This window comes from Bactrocera tryoni, chromosome 4 (genome assembly GCF_016617805.1).
Source record: "Bactrocera tryoni isolate S06 chromosome 4, CSIRO_BtryS06_freeze2, whole genome shotgun sequence".
NCBI classification, from domain to species: Eukaryota; Metazoa; Arthropoda; class Insecta; order Diptera; family Tephritidae; genus Bactrocera; species Bactrocera tryoni.
In genome coordinates this window covers 31,319,370-31,342,429 of record NC_052502.1, presented here as the reverse complement: position 1 = coordinate 31,342,429, position 23,060 = coordinate 31,319,370, and the positions used below count along the sequence as shown (strand labels likewise).

At 37.4% G+C, this 23,060-nt stretch overlaps 1 protein-coding gene and 1 long non-coding RNA gene across 2 annotated transcripts in view; one reads left to right on the top strand and one right to left on the bottom strand.

Moving 5' to 3' along the window:
- LOC120773378 overlaps positions 1–23,060 on the top strand; it is a 75,239-nt gene that overhangs the window by 37,192 nt on the left and 14,987 nt on the right. The window contains exon 2 of the long non-coding RNA XR_005705154.1: positions 14,238–14,391. This is a non-coding gene — a long non-coding RNA (uncharacterized LOC120773378). The remainder of the gene's footprint in view (positions 1–14,237; positions 14,392–23,060) is intronic.
- The window catches only part of LOC120773369 (innexin inx2), a 28,953-nt gene continuing 24,121 nt past the window's right edge, over positions 18,229–23,060 (bottom strand). Inside the window, exon 2 of the mRNA XM_040102196.1 lies at positions 18,229–18,621. The gene's annotated coding sequence lies outside the window, so the exon portion shown is untranslated. The remainder of the gene's footprint in view (positions 18,622–23,060) is intronic.

The following is a 23,060-nucleotide window of genomic DNA, read 5'->3' as shown; positions in this document are numbered from 1 at the left end:
ACAATTGCAGCTTATCATCACTAGCGCGGACAAAAACAAGCTAACTAAGTAGAATACGCAATGACATAATTGTGCCAGTGTCACAGACTTGCTTCTACACATATCTAAATATAGTACATACTTATAGCATGCAATTAAAAAATAATAATATAAAAGTATAGTACATAAAATACAGCTTAGCAGCCGGCATATCAAATCGGTATGTGCATTTAAGTATCTATAATGTCATGACGTGTATAATTGCATGTAGACAGCTTTATTCTCATTTCAAGTTTTATTCTCATTTCTGTTTCTTATCGAAAATTATTCATCCATAGTCGAGCGGGCGTAGCCACTATGTCTCTATACAAATCAAAAGTTGTCATTATAAAGTATTGTTATTTAGAGCGAAGTATCCCATATTGTCTTCATGCAATACCTCACCTATTCTCTTTGGTTTTTTATTCAATTTAGAGCTAATGAAGAATTCAGCATTGCTGCTCCTAGCTCTTCTAAAAACTCTATCAAAAAAGTTGCAGGTCTCTTAAGTCTTATGGGTATACCAAATTCCGAATTAGAGTCATTAAAAGATATTCAAGTAGAATCTGTGAAAATTGACGTCGATTCAATTTGCCACCTTCAACATGGATTTCGCTGATATCTATCTTCAGCCGGAGGTACAAACGGTTGCTCCAGAAATTTTGTATAATCTGGCCGTCAATTATAAGATCTCCCTTCTTAATTTCAAAGAAACCGTGGGGCTTTCTGTAAATTGTCGTACTTTCTAGAAGGTGTATTGGCGCTTTCTCTGTTTATCGGTATTCACTCTTAGTGTCTTTCTTTCGACAAGTAGTATACCGCTATTTTTTTAGCTTAACAACCCTCCATTGCAGCTTTATAATGAAAATAGGTATAGATATCATTTTAGATTTATCTAATTTATAGTCGTTCAAAACAGCGATTAGTTCAATTTATATTTATATGTCGTAAGAGAAAGCAAACAAGGCATCGATCACCATATACTGCTGTAGAAAAGCCATTGGCAAAAGGTGGGGTCTCTCACCGAAGGTGGCCCTCTGGCACTACGACACCATAGTCAAGCCCATTATGCTTTATTGAGTCTTTATGTGGTGGAGGGCTCTAGGAAAAACCAGACTTGCAAAGAAACTCGAGAACGTTCAGCAGGCGGCACTCATGCTGCACACTAAGGTCCACTCCAACCATGGCACTTAACTAATAGAACACGTATCTGAACCTCACACACTTTGGCTTTATACCGAGTCACTTGGATCATGGATTCGCTAAACCGAACTCTTGCGGCTGCTTCTTTGCCCATATACCGCCGAAGGAGTTGTGGGCGGGAGCCGTTGAAGGAAAGGGGCAGTGAGATACTTTACGGATCGGTCTAAGCTTCATCAACTACAGGCTGAGACTTCCTAACTATTGCAATGATATCCAAGCCGAAGGTAGCAATAGATTTACTACTCCAGAGTGCAGCCTTCAGATAGCAGGACGGCGATATTAGCCTTGAACTCATTAATAATATGTTCAGACTTGGTCAATGAGTACCTTACTTCGCTATCAATTATCTATTTGCGATAAGACTGGTATGGGTGTCAGGGCCAAGGGGAAACGCAAGAAATTGTAAACCTGATGAGCTAACAAAGAACCGCTATCAGTATACAGGATTACATATAGCAGTTGACGTGCGATCTCTCTAGATCAGCTTTCTAATCTCCTAACCTATGCTGTAACTGTAGTTATTTTCGATTCACTATTTCTTTGTTATAGAGTTCAATTCATACAACAGAGCATGCGCAAGCTCACTAAAGTGGTATAACTGCTTTACTAGTGCGAATGGTTCAAAAGACAAATGAAAACGCACTTTATATTAATTTCATATTTTTTATATTTATTTAACATATTATCAGAGGTTTGCGTCGGAAGTACTGTCCGTTTGTTTTACATCTTGCTCTCCAACACTTTAGGTGAAATGCAGCTTCAAGCAGGGCTGCAACCCGGTTTCGAACTGAATCGTCTCTTTTTACGGGCCTTGAACCAAACCGATTTGATTTTAAAATGCGAACCGAAAACCTTTCCAAAAAAACGGTATAAGTATTTTCTGTAGTGTTCAATAAATCGAACCACTTCTATGTTATAGTGGTTTGCAGCCCTGATATAAACTTGTCTTTTATTCGTTAAAGGTATAAAATTTCCGCCTTGCCAATTCTGCTCATTTTTATCGTATAGCCTTTAATTACAGCTGTTAAGCTCGTGTCACATATTCATACATAATTAGCCACTAGACATAGATTTCGAACAATTCAGAATGCGTTTGCTGCGTTTTTTAAGCATTTGTCTCTCCGCTCATATGATCTTATTATTGAGAGCAATTCTACAAGTTGTGTTTCTGTTTTTCATTTTTTTTTCTCTAAAGCGTCACTGAGTTTAATTCAATTTGTTATGCTAAGCGTTCTCTGCCATAATTTGCATTGTCTTACAGTATGATCGAAGAACTTGCAAAAAGGCAGCAGAAAAAGTACGAAAAATGTCTGAATATGAATGGAGATGTAAATGGAAGAAGTGAACGCACTCAACTAAGGGAACGACTCTGTTATGTCAATCATTGTTGTTGCAATAAAATTTAATTGTTATGAGAATTTAAAAAAATCGCATAAACATTTGGTTGGTAACAAATAGTACGTAAAGAGTGTACTTGATCATCTTTCGGAATCGTCGACTTCAGAATATAGCTAACAAAAATCTTACCGATCAAAATATAGTTCTCGTATTAAAAACATTTTTATTTGATAATAAATCTTTAAGAAGTTTTATATACATACACATACATATTTGTATATTATGGTTAAAAGTAACGGTACATTCTCCGAACATATTATTCAGATCGAACCACTATAGCATATAGTTATCATACAAACTGATCGATCTAAGTAAAGATCCTTTTATACTTTCTTATTCTATTGGAAATGCTCCTGTGAATGATATTATAGCTCTGTGTTTGTTATCGCTAACGTCAACGAGGAGCGCTTCAGGCAGATTGCTTCAAATTATATCAAAAATGGGACATGCGAGTTGTCTGCCTCCACAATTTTTTTTTTTTGGCAAACAATGAAAATTTACGTTGTTTGCCAGATTATACTAACTAGTTGTGAAGCAATATTCGACATTACTAAGGTAAGGCCGGCTATGCTTCAAGCAATGATTACAAAAATGAACTAGCTAGAGGATGGTATTCCTGCAGTGGCCACCTTCCTGAAATTCAGTATTCCAACTATTAGCCATTCAATTATGTTTCCTGTACTTTACTGTTTAAGTCTTATACTTCTTAAAATATCACCTTTTATTTTAAAACAGCAATAAAATGAGCTTCAGTAAACTTAGAGAATGAAGTCAGATTAAAAAAAATGTTAATAATTAATATAAAAAATATATATTACTTTCATAAAATTCAATAACATTTCTATATTCGACAACTTACTTAATTTTCCAGCCTTTTGGTTGCTAAATTATTTGATAATTGTTGCTTAATCACGTACTTAGCAAAATTATCGGTTTTATGGTCGATGAAGCAAAAATGTTTGAAAATGTGTGAAGTCATAATATTTTCCACCCATTTCTATACTGCAAGTAGTTTATAGTATACAATGAACTGTAAATAAACTTAACTTTGAAAAATAACAAGTCTTCAACTTTTGTTTACATTTATGAAAGTCAAGAACCATTGTTTACATTTGGGTTCACTGAACCTTTTGTTTACATTTTATAGGGTCAATGTCCTTTTTGTTTACATGTTGTGGATCAATGACCCCTTTTTTTACATTTTATGAGGGCAATGACCTTTTTGTTTATATTTAGTCAAGTTCTCAACCTTTTTTTACATTTATGAAAGTCAAGAACCATTGTTTACATTTGGGGTCAGAACCTTTTATTTACATTTTATCACATTTTACAGTTTGTCTTCGGTGTTTAAGTTAAGATTGATGGTTAAGGCTTCTTTTATCTGTTTGACGCAGGAAATCATCTAATATGAACAGCTTCCTACAGCCCAGATGTCTCAATAGTGTCTCCCCAGAAGCTTCGTGAGCTTGGTTGAGATGTTCATAGGCATCCACCTTACGGGTTGGACCTAACACCTAATGATTACTACTTCATTTTGTTCATAGCGAATAATTTTGCTCTTAGAAAATTTGCCAAAAACAGAATTGTGGAAATCCACTGTCCTATTTTTTCCAAAAGGGACGAAAGTCTAGGGTTTAAGACGAAAAAAAACAATAATTTCGTTAATACATTCGATGTATTTGACCTTACGCATAAGAATTTTCACTTTTTTCTTCTTAATAATTAAAAATCGGAAAGAAATTCGACTAATATTTTTGTGTGGGTGGTGAAATTTTTCTTGTTTTAAATTTGCACAATTTTTTTTAATAATTCCATATATTTAAAATATGATTCAATAATTCATTAGTAGAGTGCCGATAAAAGGCCCGATCGCATTACTTTTACAAGTTTCATTTCATTTATAATAAATTTTTCGATTGCGATTTCTTATGCACATGCAGATATCAATGAATCAGGGTTTCTCTTATTGTGCAGTGACATGGTTTAATTTACTGTCGCATGAATCACAAAAGTTCCACATAAATGACACAGCAATTTTATCACAAAAATGTAAGTCCATTAAAGTATAGTCATATGTAAATGTAATACAGAAAGTAGTATAAAAATATTCATATATATGACAACAAAGAGTGAATATTATATATGAACACTTTAATTGGTGTTTTGTGGAAACGTGATATCAAAATTACGTATAAAAATGTATATGTATACATGTTTATATATGTATACTCGTTTGTGCACCAACCTATTTAGTTTATAATATAATATGCAAGACTCAGACTGTTTTTCGAAAAAAATGGTATATTTTGCTTTCTTTTTTCCAAATAATCTTTTCAGTGATCCTTCCGATATTCCAAGGATGCCAGTAAGTTTTCTGACTGTTGATCGTCGATTATTAAACACCAACATCTTTATTTTATTGACGATCCTCTTTAAATAATTTTTACCAATCAAAACACTTGTTTCCTGCAAACAATTATCAGCGAAGATATTTTGCAACATTCTGACCATTTCGGCACCAGAAACTTGAATAACTTCATTTCATCGTAAAAATGCACTTTATGTACTTCAGAAAGACAAGCGCATATATAAATGATCAGGATGACGAGACGAGTTGAAATCCTCATGTCTGTCTGTCCGTCCGTCTATTTGTGTAAGGTTTAATTTGAGTAAAAATTGAGATATCTAGATATCTCGTTCGTTTGTAAAAAATAACTCGAAAAAAAACAATTTCAAAAGGTGGGGGAGACCCCGCCCTCCCGTAAGTTTAATGTACATATGTACATTCTGAACCACTGAAGCTACAACAATCAAATTCATCTAGCGCAAATATTATAAAAGATCCTACCGACAGTGTGAAAATGGTTGAAATCGGATGATACCCCAGCTCATTCTCCACACCGCGGTACTGTTAAAAACTACGCGCGATACCCGTAACGTAGGGTGAAAAAGCCGGAGCAAAAGTTGGACGATGGATGTGGTATTTTAAATTCCCTCTGATTCTTTCCTTTTGAGTGTACAAATCGAGAAGCAATTAATATAACAGGATAGAACTTTGCACGAATAAAGCCCTTATGCCCAAAAATTGACCAAATCCAACAAAAACAGTTCAAGCCCCTAGATACCGAATGTTTGGAGCCCAACATTTACAATTGAATTTTTACTAATCTATAAATGAGCTTCAGAGAAAATCTTTTACTGACAGTAATATGTATATCTGTGAACTACAAATGTGTTGAATCGGGCCAAACTTCGCTTTGTCTTCATAGACATACAACTGTGATCCAATTGAAAAGTGAATTTTGTCGATTTCATCTCCTTTAAAGTAATCCCTTCCCTCTGCAACACACTTATGCCAACGAATTTTCCAGTCATCACAGCACTTGTATAAATTAATAATTCACCTTTCAATTTGATTACAGTAGTAATACTTGTATAAGATTTTCAAAGTTCCGGTTGATTTTATATCGTACCGCAAATATCGATCAATATGTGAGTTATCTCAATGAAAATGACAGGGCGTGTTTTACTCACAATAGTGTATATTTGTGCCGCGAAGAGATAAAATTGAGTGAAAATATCACCTAGTCGCTATATGAGTAATTTCGAAGTTTCGAACATCCGGCTGATTTTACTCCATATGATTGTTGAGGGTATGTGAATCGCAGAGAATCTCAGAAGGACATTTTATTAGTATCTGGTATTGGCAAAAGTAGATAAATACGGATCGATACTTATTATTGGGTAGTCGAAAAAGTCTTTTAGCATTTCTAATCAAACTTCAACTTATTTTTTTTTTTTTATATTTATACTAATTAATTAATTATGTACCATTTTAGTTCACCACTTTTTGGCATTTGTAAGATAGAGGCATTACTCCATCAGTATAAAACTTTCATTGGTGTAAATCGAAACTTCTACACGAACTGACGTAGTATCCCTTTCCCTTTTTTATACAAAAATTTCAAAATATATGGAATTTCTTCATTATCTTCACTCATTTTTGAACAGCTGTACCTTTTTTCAACTTTCCTGAATTTATTTTTTTTTTTTTGGTTAAATGAAGCTTTCTCACCTTTCCAGCACTATATTTCTATGACACAATGTGATTGGTAGCACTGGAAATATACGACTGCAACGACATCTATTGACAAAATACGAAAAGACTTTTTCGACTACCTAATATAAAGTTTTGCCAGCACCTAAAAGAATTTTCCGGCCTTTCATATGTTAAATATTCTTTGTTCTCGCAAATTGTATGGACTTTAATGAATTCAAATTCAGTGATTTTTATTCAATTACGACTTTTTCGTGGTCAGTTACACTACAATTGCATCACGAATAAAATTAACAAGCTGAGTTTTAAATTTAGCTTGCGATTACCACAATTAGTCATTTCTTTAGGCTCATTTAGTATAATTTGTATTTTTGATAGAATTTTCTTCTCTACAAAACTTTCTTCATAATAAAATAAATTGTGAAAACAATGAGAATTGGGTTAGGTCAATTAACTTACTTCATATCATTTATTAAATTCAATACATGTTTCTCCATTTTAAATAATGTGCTGTTAATTTGAAATGTGTGAGTGTGCTTTGAATTTATTATTTCAAATACACGAGAATATTAATGCATTTGATGATAAATATAACTTTTGAATGACTTATTCATGAGAGACTCATATATAGAAAACAGAGCAATGACTTTATTGACTCAAATTATAATTTCGATTTTCATTCATTATTAATTGGAAAGCAAAGTGAGAAATGACCTTAGGGGGGGGGATCATTATTATTATTGATGCTTCTTTTATAGTTTGTTGCATAAGAATTTCTTTGCTGTTTTCAAAATTTAATATAATTGCCTTTGATATCAAAAAATGCTAGTGCAAAACGTTCAAACTAATAAAACGTTTTTGTCTTCTAATTATTTTAAAATTTCCTATAAATCAACCATCAAGCACTTGCCAAATAAGAACTCAAAGAAAAAAGTAAAAAACCAAATATTTCACTTAAAATTTTGTCGCGCGAAAATTTACAGCTGATCCAGCGTAAATTTCTACAGCTTCACACGTACATCTCTTTAGCGATCACCATTTACGGTCGCTACTGCTAAACCAAATCAATCGCTTCCATATATACATACATGTTTGTAGTGTGAATTTATATATCCGGGTACAATTCCTCATGCATACACACTTATCGAGCGAATGTAAATGGCTTTTAGCGTAGTTCATGGGGCAAACAGCGTCAACGAACCGTTTTGTGCAAATCGTCGCGCTCGTGTATCCATCAAAATTAAGGCAATAAAGTCGTCACTTAATAGTTAGAATTGTTCCGCAGCTGAGTTTTGCCTCGCGGATTAATAGCGAAACGTAGGGAGGTGTAGGTGATTTAGTGGCCGTCAAGTGAGCATATGCTGGTGTACATATAAGGTGGGCTCAAAAAGTAAGATAGCTCAAATTCTGCGAAGTTTGTCTATTTAAAGTTTACTTTAATTTTATTTTATTTGAAAGCTGAGAAGATGACAATAATTAACCACACTCTGGCAGCAGCTCTCAGCTGATGAAATGATTTGAATAAAAGCACGTTTTTAAAGTTCCTATAACTTCTTATTTCGTAAATTGCAATGAAGAAATATTTTTTAATATTAAGAAGTTAAATTCATCATTACTGGAAGATGTGATCTGAGCACAGATATATGTAAGTGTTGGCATGAAAAAGTTTATCTAAGGTGACCGACATTAAGGTTGATATGTATATGTAAAAGTTTTTAATGAAAAGCGGAAATTGCCATACTTTTTGAGCACACCTCGTATATGTACACACAGAGTATGCCACCCGTACAAAGGCTTCAATTAATATATTCTTATTTTTGTTCCTTTTCAAGCTTTTCGTACTTTTTCTTAATGAATGTGCACTTGCTGCTGTACACGTTTATATAGTATATACACATATATATAGTGTATTCATAGGTATATATTACGACATTTTTTATACATACTCTTTGGCTTAAGCTTTTGTATATTAGTCTTACAACTATCATTCATAAAAAGAGAAGTATGCCCTATTTTAGAATAAGATAATGTTTTTTACTTCAAGTCCCGGGAAAAACCATCCAAAACTGCTTACCACTGAGTTTGTAATCTTCACGCCGAAAGCATTGATACTTTCCAATGTGTTACAATAACGTGCTTGATCCAATATTCACAACTTATGTGAGACCTGAATTATTGATGAGGTCTCATGGATGTAGGTACATCCATAATTTTTGTATTATCATGTAATCTTTCTATAGATAAAGCTGTAAATTGCTTCTAAAAATATCTCATTAAATACGTCTTGTTCTTCTTAATTGGCGTAGATACTGCTTATTTGATTATAGCCGAGTTTACAACTGCGCGCCAGTCGTTATTCTTTTTCGCTGTTTTGAGTCAATTCGAAATACCAAGGGCAGCCAGGTCCATCTCCACTTGATTTCTCCAACGGATGTCTTCCTCTTCCTCTGTTTCCCCGGCGTGTACTGCCTCAAATATTTTCAGAGCTGGATTCGAATGACATGACCTAGCCAGCATAACCACTGTCGCTTAATTCGCTGAACTATTTCAAGGTCGACCAAGAATCTTTCTCTCGAAAACTCGTACTCGAATCATCAGATGTTGTCATTGTCCATGCCTTTGCATCATATAGTAGGACGGATGTGATGAGTGACTTATAGAGTTCGGTCTTTCTTTGTCGAGAGAGGACTTTACTTCTCAATAGTCTACTCAGTGCGAAGTAGCACCTGCTGGTAAGAGTTATTTTGCGTTGAATTTCGAGGCTAACGTTGTTGTTAGTATTAATACTGTTTCCAAGATAGAAAAAATTATCTACGACACTGTTGTGTCAACCGTGACGTTGGAGCCAGTCGCGAGTGCGACGACTATTTGTTTGATGACAGGAAATATTTCGTCTTGCCCTCGTTCACTACCAGACCCATTTGCTTCGCTTCTTTGTCCAACCTGGAGTTGTACACTTTTGTAGAAGATTGTGCCTTCTCTATTCAGATCTACAGATCGAATTATTCTCTTGAAGAAATCACTCGATAGGTAGTCCCCTTCTCTGAAACCTCGTTGGGTATCGAAAGGCTCGGAGAGGTCTTTCTCGATCCTTCGGAGCTTTTGGTATTGCTCAACGTCGGAGAGGTCCTTCCCGATCCTGACGGATTTTTGCGGGGATCCAAAATTCAGACATAGCGGCAGTTCCTTTTCTTGCTGTCAAAAGAAACTTTGAAATCGCCGAAGAGGTAATGTGTTTCGATCTCCTTTTCACGAGTCTTTCCCAAAATTTGCCGCATGGTGAATATCTAGCCAGTTGAGATTTTCGAGTTCTGAAACCACAATTATAAGGTCCAATCAGCTTTATGACGGTGGACTTTAATCTTTTACACGGTTCGCTCGATAAAACCTTATATGCGATGTTGAGAAGGTGTATCCCACTGTAGTTGTCGCAGATTTTAGGATCTCCCTTTTTGTGGATTGGGCAAAGCACACTTAAATTCACTGATACATGCTCCTTATCAGTTCTTCGCGGTCGTATTTGAATAGCTCGGCTGGCACTCCATTGGCGCGCTGTTTTTTGTTCTTCAAAGGGGTAATTGCTATTTGAACTTCTTCATAGTCGTCTTCTTCATCGTCTTCGGTTGGAAAATCGGGTTTAGAATATCCAGATGTTATGTTTTTACTGTTGTTCAGCAGGCTGAAGAAATCTGCAATCCATAATTTGAGTATGCTGTAGGCATCAGTCACTAAATCACCTCTGGGAGTTGAACTATACCCTCCGGTCTTGAAACCTTCTCTTAGTCATCGTATCTTTGCCTGCTTATCAAGCTCTTCATACTCACGTATTTCGGCCTTTGTGTTTTTTCTGCAAATGCGTCCCGCTTCACTCTTTTTTATACTCTCGCAACAATGTTGCTAAGGAGAGTATTATAGTTTTGTTCACATAACGGTTGTTTGTAAGTCCTAAAACTAAAAGAGTCAGATATAGGGTTATATATACCAAAGTGATCAGGGTGACGAGTAGAGTTGAAATCCGGATGTCTGTCTGTCCGTCCGTCTGTCTGTCCGTCCGTCCGTGCAAGCTGTAACTTGAGTAAAAATTGAGATATCATGATGAAACTTGGTACACGTATTCCTTGGCTCCATAAGAAGGTTAAGTTCGAAGATGGGCAAAATCGGCCAACTGCCACGCCCACAAAATGGCGGAAACCGAAAACTTATAAAGTGTCATAACTAAGCCATAAATAAAGATATTAAAGTGAAATTTGGTACAAAGGATCGCATTAGGGAGGGGCATATTTGGACGCAGTTCTTTTGGAAAAGTGGGCGTGGCCCCGCCCCCTACTAAGTTTTTTGTACATATCTCAGAAACGACTATAGCTATGTCAACCAAACTCTACAGAGTCGTTTTCTTCAGGCATTTCTATATACAGTTCAAAAATGGAAGAAATCGGATAATAACCACGCCCACCTCCCATACAAAGATTATGTTGAAAATCACTAAAAGTCCGTTAACCGACTAACAAAAAACGTCAGAAACACTAAATTTTACGGAAAAAATGGCAGAAGAAAGCTGCACCCAGGCTTTTTTTTTTAAATTGAAAATGGGCGTGGCCTCGCCCACTTATGGACCAAAAACCATATCTCAGGAACTACTACACCGATTTCAATGAAATTCGGTATATAATATTTTCTTAACACCCTGATGACACGTACGAAATATGGGTGAAATCGGTTCACAACCACGCCTTCTTCCAATATAACGCTATTTCGAATTCCATCTCATGCCTTCTCTGTATAATATATGTATACATTAGGAACTAATGATGATAGCGGAATGAAACTTTACAAAAATACGGTATTTGAAAAATATATAAATGACGTATAATGAAATCTCGATTATCACTTTATCATGCGAGAGTATAAAATGTTCGGTGACACCCGAACTTAGCCCTTCCTTACTTGTTAATCTCATTTTTGCTAAACTACTGTCTACTGTTATAAACATTTGTGTGATATATTCAGCACCAGTTTCACTGTTTCATAAAAATGATTGCAACATTTTATGGTACTCTCATTTTAATTTCATATATTTACATGAACATTTCGTGACTTTCTGCCGTCGCTGAAAATTCGCTGGAAACATTGTCTTATCTCCAAAAATATGTTTTGTGATAGTAAATTCTCAAAAATTCAAATTGTACTTATACAATTTATGTACATATGTATATTCTCTTTGCCAGTTCCTGCTTTTTGTTTATTTACTTTTTTGTACTGTATGTATTTTCTTCCAAAAAAAGCAAGCTTATGCGCATGCGCAACTTCATACAACTTAATCAGCGAGTGCCTGCTTGCCCACTGAACGCTTGAAGTAATATAAAAAGAAAGTTAAAAGGCAAATCAACAAGCAAACAAATTCATAAAGTTCAACATACTTTAAGGTACAAAAAGAAAAAAGCGTACTTGTGGACATTAGGGTTGTTCAAATATACATTATGATAAAAAATGTATAATAGCCTCAAAATTGTATTTATTTTACATTATTAAAAGTAGTTGCATGTATTTACTCTGTAAATTATTTTTAATTTTTTTTTACAGACTAGGAAATTACGGGAATTAACCAGGCTTTCGTCCCAGAAAAATTATATTATTCCATATTCAAATATATTGAACTTTCTTTGTAATTATTTTCCTTATGAAAACAAGTCACCAAATCAGTTTAAACTATCAAAAATCACTTTTTTTAATATTTATGAATTAGAATAGAACAAGTCGTCTAATGATAGTTTCCATTTATAAAAATACTTAGATATAGTAGTAAAGTATTTCTTTGTAAAAGTTGGTGAAATCAAAGGGAACTAGGGAAAAAGGGCAATCGTAACTTTACTGGAAATATCCTATGGATACCAAAATAAAACGAAGAAATCGTCAAATTACTTTCATCGATAATTTCTACGAAGACCGATTCAAGTGATTTTAGCATGCCAAAAGTGTTCTAAATTTGATAGAAATTGTCCAAATACTTCATCTAGTATATACAGAGTGATGGTAATCAAGAATTTGCTTTGCTTTGCGTCAGATATTTGTTTTGACTGAAAAGTTCAATGCAATTTGTATCACTCCGTTCCATTAAAAATAAGGTAAATGGTTATTATCATTCAAAAGAACATTCCGTGGCATTTATTTTTTAAAGATTATCTCTTTCAAATCTTGACTGCGCCTACGTATCAGATGGTTCCTACGTTGAGTCCACTTTTCGATGACTCGTTGCAACATTTAGAGTGTAACTCCAGTAACTGGCGAATGACAGAGGTGATGTTTTGTTCCAAGGCCTGAATCGAAGCGGAATTGTCCGCTTAGACTTTAGACAGAACCCCAAAGGAAAAATTCTGACAGTATGATATCACACGATCTTGGTGGCCAATCGGTCGGTCGAAAACATGAAGCTACCTGATCACCGAAGTTTTCTCTCAATAAATCCGTTGATGTATGCCATGTGTGGGAAGTGGCGCCATCATGTTGAAACTGAACGTCGCCGCTATCACGAGATTCTATTACAGGCATCAAATAGTCGCTTATCATGGCGCAATAACGGTCGCTATTGACGGTGTCGTTCTCACTGGCAAAATTTTGAAAGAAATATGGACCGATGATTCCACCGGCATTGTTTTTTTTTTCTGGATAAAGTGGCAGCTCGTGAATCTCTCTAGGTTGCTCTTCGTGCAAAATGCAGTAATTTTGTTTCTTCACATACCCATTGAGCTAGAAATAGACCTCATCCCCGAGCAAAATTTGATTCGAAAACGTCGGATCTTCTTGAAACTTTTCAAGAGCACATTAAGCGAAGCGCTGTCGTTTAGGAATGTCGAGCGGCTTCAGTTCTTGCAAAAGCAGTATTTTGTATGCTTTCAATTAAAGATCTCGAAGTAAATAAATGGCGACGAACCGACTTTCCACGGTCTTCGCGTACACTCTGAGCTCCGGCTGCTATATTTTCTTCTCTGCGTGTTGGACGCGGTCTATTCGGTCCAGTATTATCCAATAATGCATGCTGGGTCTCAAGATGGGTGATGGTGTTGCGAATAGTACGCTGAGTAGGCTGATTATTTTGATATGTTTTCGTTACCGAACGAGAATTTTCGCAGTAAAGTTGAAGACGTTGTTCAGGCGTAAGTCTTTACACGCGTGATCTGTCGAAAAAAAAAATTGAAAAAAATACCTCTACTTGGATCACCCGTTAGTTTGTAAGAACTAACATCTTTGCAAAAGAATTGGTCCTAGACACATAAATATATTATTTCTACATGAAAGTCTTTCTCTGATAGGACCACCTCCATATCGAATAATTAGTTACTAGGTTTCAAAAAGTACATCCCTAACTTGTCAAAACTGCTTAAATATTTACTTACAAAATTTGTTTGCATAACTACAAAAATAAAATAAATAAAAGCAAAACAACTAATAAAAAACGCACAAATTAAAGACTCATAAAGATAAATAATACCAAAAAATAACACGTTCTTTTTTCGAATGATTTCTTATTGCATCACGTGTCCCACACACCTACAAATGTCATAAGGAGGCCGTCTCCCAGTGCTGGACTTTACTTTATTGGACTGGATTATGAATTCTGATTTGGATTACGTGCCGTCGCCAGGAAGATGAAACGTCACGTCAACATGACCGCAGGCAAATAAATAGATATGGATATATGTACATACATACATATATATGTAAGTACACACACACATACAAATAATATCCGTATATTACTTTCTACTGTACTTTAAATGAATACATAATCAGTTGTAGTCGTATTTAGTTATATGTGTGAGTGTACACTTGAGAGGTGATACCAATATGTCGAGGCGCACTTCTTGCTCCTTCCTCTCCCCTAGGTGTCCACAATTGTTTGGTCTCACGTAAAGATCAAATATCGCAATGTGATGCATTGCCGCACGTTATGGCGAGATAAAATCGCATATCTACACATTTTTGTTTGTATTTTTTGTATTTCTAGCGCTTTGCTCGCACCGCCCGCACTTTTTTAATGTTTATTAGCATTTTTTTTTTTACTTTGACAGTATGTGTGACGGCTCATGCTTGCCGCCGTCAATGTTGCAACTATTATTTGTTTTTGTTTTGCTTTGTCGGGGTTTTGTCTTTATAGGAGATAACGCTCCGAATGCACTAATTTGATGCAATGGGTGCTTGGGCACAAGCGATACAAAAGTAAACAAAATATTTCATTACACAATACACACACGCCACATGGCATATGCCATAAAGGCACGAAATGAAGGAAGATAATTTTTGACTTACCAAGAATTGTCTTCAAAGTCTTAGCGGCCGTACGTTGATTTTTGTACTATTTAAAATCCTTTATTAAATTCAATCGATTTTTGCTGTGCTGCTGAATAGCTGAATTTCAAATTATTATTTTGCACGGTTAACTAGGACGGTAAATATAGAAGTAAAGCCGTGTCGTTTCGGCCATTTTTAATTTTTCGTTTGCTTTTGCCATTTTATGGTCGTAATTATCATCCTTTGCTCGCTATTCATCGCATTGTTCAAGAGCCAATAATATAAAGTATTGCTGCCCTTCAGGCAGGTGTTGCTGAAGACAGCAATTTGTCGATACTAAGACGTTCTCAAGAATTTGGACTGTCTTAAACCGCAACATGGCGGATTTTCAGAAAGAATAATTGGTCTTTCATCAGTATAAAATTGTTCTCACTCATGAACTGAAGACATTGACCGTAAACGTCATAAATTTGTTGATTTTGCCTTGGAACACCTTCAAAACGGTAACGATTTTTTATGAAAATATTTTCTCCAATGAGGCTTTCTCTCTTCTGAGTGGTGCGGTGAATAAAAACAACTGTCGATTCTGGTGCGCAGAACATCCACAAATTGTTCATGAACAACGATTACATTCACCAATTCAATGTACAGAAAAAGGCTCCACAAACTCTCCCACGCGTGACGGGGTTGGAAACATTGATCATCACCGACATGTTGTACGGATGGGTCGAAATCTTCAGCGCGACGTGTAAAACTACGCTGGTCACTGAAAACACTCCCGTCCAGTGTCTGCCGAAGGTTAGAGAGAAACCTCACAGGTGAACTATGGAACTCTAGGAAAACAGAGCTTCCTGCAGACGTTTATTCAACAAGCCCCGTAGTGGGTCAACTGACGACTAACCGTTGCGTAAAACGGGACCTGCAATATTCAATTCCGAGTTAAGAAAAGCAAAGTGGACTTCATGGAAAAGCTTCTGCAAAAAAGTGGAGTGCTGTCATGAGTACTTTAGGTTCAGGCGTATCCTCGTCTCACCTTCCCGAGCAATACGTCTTCCTTGCCCTTGGCGATGAATTCGTTAAACCCATTTAAATCCGCGGGACCGGATGGCATCATACCAACGCAGCTGCAGTATGCACTAAGCATGCAAGGAACGTTGGCACCTATCTATGTGAAGTGCATAAGACGGGGTTACATCCCAGGGTCCTGGATCCGGGTCAAAGTTACGTTCATCCCGATGGCTGATTGGGAACTTCCGGCCCATCACCTTCTCCACCTTCTTACCAAAAACTGTGCAGAGACTCATGGACTGGTACATAAGGAGGCACCTTCGGAGGGACCATTTATCAGGAGCGCAACATGCTTATTGTAAAAGGAAGTCGGTGGATATTACCCTGCATACTAAGGTGCCAAGGCTTGAGGAAGCCAATAGGATCAAAGAATTTGCTGTTGGGACTGTCTTTGATATTGAAGGAGCTTTCAATAATGTACTGGCGGAAGCAGTCGTAACTGCTCTGAACGGTCTTGGACTTGAATCAAACCCCAAACTTCTCATTTCTTTTGCAAATTGCGGAAATATCTAGGGCTCATCATGGATAGGAAGCTTTCTTGGAAGCCTTTTTGCCATTTTTGGATTCCAGGGTAATAATCAGGTTGGGATTTTTTTTAAAGCGTTATTTGTTATCAAAATAGTTTGTTTTTGATTCCAGGATAACATTCGTAAGGGAATTTGATCGAACACCTCATTTTGAGGTCAAAATTTTATCTAAAAACCCCATAAATAAATAACACTCGTTTATTATTGAAATTCAGTTGTTCTTCTTTATTCAAATGTTCGTCTTTCATAATAATTAACTTAATTATTATCTAAAAAAATATATATGTGTATATTTAAAATGTATTTATCGTTCTATTAACAAAAAATAGCATAACTCCAAATTACTCACTTCTCAGCGTGCGCTTGTTAAAACGAAGTCAACTGCTTGGCATGCTACACACATTTTTTGTTATATCGTCGCCTTTATACATTCTTATACATATATATTTACCGTTATTGCTTCTGAGTCTTTATTTTTATAAATTAATTTATATATGTATCTCAAATAATTAAAAATACAACTAAAAAAAAAGTTGAATAAACTTTAAAGTAAATACATATATATTATATTCAAAGCGCTTACTGGCTAATTGCGAAAAATACTCATATTTCGCGTGCTTTTATAATAGAGATTATAAGCTAAAATGCTAACCAAAAAAAATTAGTTGAAATCGCTTCACTTTCATCAACATGTTTAGTACTTTTTTTATAAAAAAAAATCAAAAAATTGCGCTAAAATTAAATATGAAACTATTTTTTTTTATTTAATTAAATTATAAAAAAGGGTATGCTAAATAAAATCGCTTACATTTACGAAAAAAATTTCAAAATAAAAAAATTTAATTAAATTAATTTAAAAGTATAATTTTCAATAAGCAGTTTTGTTGTTGTTTGTATGTAGTAGAAGCAGTATGCGTTACGCCATCAAAGTATTTCAAAGTATAATTCGCTGCTCTGTACTTTGCTTAGTTTCGTTTAGCATTATTGTTATTTATGACGATGATTATTATCATGTATGTGTTTGTGTGTGTTTGCAAATGTCTTTATAAGCATTAACTGTTTTTACCCTAATCAGCGGCGCCGCGTTCAGCAGCCGTTACGAGTAAAACGCTACCAGTATCAATAATAATAAATTTCTTAATCAATGATCACAACTCTTATTTTAATATGTATGTATGTATATAAAAAAAATTGAATGCTCATTTAGTGTTTTCAATTTTTTTTGCTTGCTTTTCCTTTTTGTTTTTGTTTTCTATAGTAATTGTATATGAAAATGTATAGTTTCAGTATTTGTTTTTGTTTTTACTTATTTATACTCTCATTAGCAAAAAACTAATAGATTTGAAATTCACAAGCTCAACTCCCTTTATTTTTATATTTTTTTAATAATATTTTATTTTTTTTTTATATGGTGTTAAAAAATGTATTTCTTTTTTAGAATGTTAACTTTGCGCATTTTGATTTGTAGGCATTACTTTTAATGGAGTGTTGTTGTTGCATTTTGTTTTTATTTATATTTTTTCGATAATTTGTAGACTTTGCGTTTTTCTTTTGTTTTTTATTTTCCTCCAATCTCAGTTAACTTTATTTATGTATAATTATTTCTTAACCCTTAAAACATTTGTATACATACATACTATAGTTGAAATATGTATAAAATTCGCGTTTTGATATCGAAATTAAAGTGTAAAATATTTATTTATTTCAATAATTTTATTAAGGCATGCCACAGTGCGTCTCTACACGTGTCTTAATGTGTAAAGAACGCAGTGGCACACCGTTATGTGGCTGCATTGCAAAGGAATCTCAACTCATGTCATCTCATGAGTGTGTGTATTTGTGTGTACAAATGACTGAGCATTGTGTGTGAGTGGAATCGTGTTTTTTGTGTAATCTACTTATTGCTTTTATGTGCGTCTTGTATATTTGTATGTTGGTTGCTTGCAGATTGTAGTTGTAGATATGTATGTATGTGGCTTGCATGTATATGGTGTTGGAGGATGTTGAAGCATCTTAGTTTAGTATTCAGTGGCACTCACGTTGCTATTCGCACTAAAGAAGTGGCTGTAATGAGAGAGAGAGAAAAAAATTTAAATTAATTAAAACTATATTAGAATGCAAAAATAGTCTAAAATTTAATTAACATATTTTTTAAATTTATTTTGAAATTTTTACACGCTTTTAAAGTCGCTAAGTTTCCGCTGACAACATTAATAAACATATCGTCACCTAAAATTCAAAATAACATAACATCACTTTTCATAAGTTTACAGACGAAGAAAAAACGACATAATAGAAACCACTCACATTGAAACAAAATTTGAGTTTTGGTTACAAAGTGGTTATATATTGGTTATAACTGTCAATTGAAGCTGCAAATTTTATGCAACATATACGTAATATGATGTAGTGAATTGTAAGTAATATAAAATATAGTTTCGAATTTTTTGGTGACACATTTTGCATTTTAGGTGACGATATATTTCCTTATCTAGCAATTATACTCTAGGTACTGCTTTTCTGCACAGGCCCTACAATGGTTTTAGGAACAGCGTTTCTGGATAGGCCCTGCAACAGTTTAGGGTACAGCGTTTCTAGATAGGCCCTGCAATGGTTTAGGGTACAGTTTTAAGAATGGGCCCTGCACCCCCAGCTGTGCGGTTTAGGGTACAGCTTTTGTGGATAGGCCCTGAAGCGGTTTAGGGCACAGCTTTTACGGATAGGCACTGCAACGGTTTAGGGTACAGCATTCCTGAATGGACCCTGCAACGGTTTAGGGTTCAGCTTTTGTGGATAGGCCCTGCACCGGTTTAAGGTACAGCTTTCGTGGAAAGGCCCTGCACCGGTTTAGGGTACAGCTTCTGTGGATAGGCCCTGAAACGGTTTTAGCGACAGCTTTTGTAGATAGGCCTTGCACCGGTTTAGGGTACAACTTTTCTGGATAGGCCCTGCAACGGTTTTAGCTACAGCGTTTCTGGATAGGCCCTGTATCAGCTTAGGGTACAGCTTTTCTGGATAGGCCCTGCAACGGGTTTAGCTACAGCGTTTCTGGATAGGCCCTGCATCATCGGTTTAGGGTATAGCTTTTGTGGATAGGCCCTGCACCGGTTTAGGGTACAGCTTTTACGGATAGGCCCTGAAGCGGTTCAGGGCACAGCTTTTACGGATAGGCACTGCAACGGTTTAGGGTACAGCATTCCTGAATGGACCCTGCAACGGTTTAGGGTTCAGCTTTTGTGGATAGGCCCTGCACCGGTTTAAGGTACAGCTTTCGTGGATAGGCCCTGCACCGGTTTAGGGTACAGCTTTTCTGGATAAGCCCTGCAACGGTTTTAGCTACAGCGTTTCTGGATAGGCCCTGCATCATCGGTTTAGGGTATAGCTCTTGTGGATAGGCCCTGCACCGGTTTAGGGTACAGCTTTTACGGATAGGCCCTGAAGAGGTTTAGGGCACAGCTTTTACGGATAGGCACTGCAACGGTTTAGGGTACAGCATTCCTGAATGGACTCTGCAACGGTTTAGGGTTCAGCTTTTGTGGATAGGCCCTGCACCGGTTTAAGGTACAGCTTTCGTGGATAGGCCCTGCACCGGTTTAGGGTACAGATTTTCTGGATAAGCCCTGCAACGGTTTTAGCTACAGCGTTTCTGGATAGGCCTTGAAATGGTTTAGGCTACAGCTTTTGTGGATAGGCCCTGAAACGGTTTAGCCTACAGCTTTTGTGGATCGGCCCTGAAACGGCTTAGAGTACAGCGTTTCTGGATAGGCCTTCCACCGGTTTAGGGTACAGCATTCCTGAATGGGCCCTGCACCGGTTTTAGGTACAACGTTTCTGAATAGGCCAAGCAACGGTTTAGGGTACAGCTTTTCTGGATAGGCCCTGCAACGGTTTTAGGTACAGCTTTTGTGGATAGGCCCTGCAACGCTTTAGGGTACAGCTTTCGTGCATAGGCCCTGCACCGGTTTAGGGTACAGCTTCTGTGGATAGGCCCTGAAACGGTTTAAGGGACAGCTTTTACGGATAGGCACTGCAACGGTTTAGGGTACAGCATTCCTGAATGGACCCTGCAACGGTTTAGGGTTCAGGTTTTGTGGATAGGCCCTGCACCGGTTTAAGGTACAACTTTCGTGGATAGGCCCTGCACCGGTTTAGGGTACAGCTTCTGTGGATAGGCCCTGAAACGGTTTTAGCCACGGCTTTCGTGGATAGGCCCTGCACCGGTTTAGGGTACAGCTTCTGTGGATAAGCCCTGAAACGGTTTTAGCCACAGCTTTTGTGGATAGGCCCTGCACCGGTTTAGGGTACAGCTTTTCTGGATAGGCCTGCAACGGCTTTACCATGGAACGGTTTTACCTACAGCGTTTCTGGTTAGGCCCTGCATCGGTTTAGGGTACAGCTTTTCTGGATAGGCCTTGCAACGGCTTTAGCTACAGCGTTTCTGGATAGGCCCTGCATCGGATTAGGGTACAGCTTTTCTGGATAGGCCCTGCAACGGTCTTAGCTACAGCGTTTCTGGATAGGCCCTGCAACGGTTTTAGCTACAGCGTTTCTGGATACACCCTGCAACGGTTTTAGCTACAGCGTTTCTGGATAGGCTCTGCATCGGTTTAGGGTACAGCTTTTCTAAATAGGCCCTGCAACGGTCTTAGCTACAGCGTTTCTGGATAGGCCCTGCACCGGTTTAGGGTACAGCTTTTCTGGATAGACCCTGCAATGGTTTAGGGTACAGCTTTTCTGGATAGGCTCTGCATCGGTTTAGGGTACAGCTTTTCTAAATAGGCCCTGCAACGGTCTTAGCTACAGCGTTTCTGGATAGGCCCTGCAACGGTCTTAGCTACAGCGTTTCTGGATAGGCTCTGCATCGGTTTAGGGTACAGCTTTTCTAAATAGTCCCTGCAACAGTTTTAGCTACAGCGTTTCTGGATAGGCCCTGAAACGGTTCAGGCTACAGCTTTTGTGGATAGGCCCTGAAATGGTTTAGGGTACAGCTTTTGTGGATAGGCCCTGAAATGGTTTGGGCTGCAGCTTTTGTGGATAGGCCCTGCAACGGTTTAGGCTACAACTTTTGTGGATAGGCCCTGCAACGGTTTTAGGTACAGCTTTTGTAGATAGGCCCTGAAACGGTTTAGGGTACAGCTTTTCTGAATAGGCCCTGAAACAGTTAAGGCAACAGCTTTTGTGGATAGGCCCTTCAACGGTTCAGGCTACAGCTTTTGTGGATAGGCCCTTCAACGGTTTTAGGTACAGCTTTTGTGGATAGGCCCTGAAACGGTTTAGGCTACAACTTTTGTGTATAGGCCCTGCAACGGTTTTAGGTACAGCTTTTGTAGATAGGCCCTGAAACGGTTTAGGCTACAGCTTTTGTGGACCTAACCAGAATCGCTGTACCTAAAACCGTTGCAGGCCCTATTCACAAAAGCTGTAGCCTAAACCGTTTGACCGTATCCACAAAAGCTGTAGCCTAAACCGTTTCAGGGCCTATCCAGAAAGCTGTACCTAAAACCGTTGCAGGGCCTATTCACAAAAGCTGTGGCCTAAACCGTTTTAGGGCCTATCCAGAAAAGCTGTAGCCTAAACCGTTTCAGGGCCTATCCAGAAACGCTGTACCTTGAACCGTTGCATGGCTTATTCACAAAAGCTGTGGCCTAAACCGTTTCAGGCCCTACCCAGAATCGCTTTACCTAAAGCCGTTGCAGGACCTATCCACAAAAGCTGTACCCTAAACCGTGTTAGGGCCTATCCAGAAACGCTGTAGCCTAAACCGTTTCAGGGCCTATCCAGAAACGCTGTACCTAAAACCCTTGCAGGGCCTATCCAGAAACGCTGTACCTAAAACCGTCCAGGGCCTATTCACAAAAGCTGTAGCCTAACCCGTTTCAGGGCCTACCCAGAATCGCTTTACCTAAAGCCGTTGCAGGGCCTATCAACAAAAGCTGTAGCCTATACCGTTTCAGGGCCTATCCAGAAACGCTGTACCTAAAACCGTTGCAGGGCCTATCCACAAAAGCTGTAGCCTAAACCGTCTCAAGGCCTATCCAAAAAAGCTGTACCTAAAACCGTTGCACGGCCTATCCAGAAACGCTGTACCTAAAACCGTTGCAGGGCCTATCTAGGAACGCTGTACCTAAAACCGTTTCAGGGCCTATCCAGAAAAGCTATACCCTTAACCGTTTCAGGGCCTATCCAGAAACGGTGTACCTAAAACCGTTTCAGGGCCTACCCAGAAACGCTGTACCTAAAACCGGTGCAGGGCCTATCCAGAAAAGCTGTACCTTAAACCGGTGCAGGGCCTATCCACAAAAGCTGAACCCTAAACCGTTGCAGGGTCCATTCACGAATGCTGTACCCTAAACCGTTGCAGTGCCTATCCGTAAAAGCTGTACCCTAAACCTGTGCAGGGCCTATCCACAAAAGCTATACCCTAAACCGATGATGCAGGGCCTATCCAGAAACGCTGTAGCTAAACCCGTTGCAGGGCCTATCCAGAAAAGCTGTACCCTAAG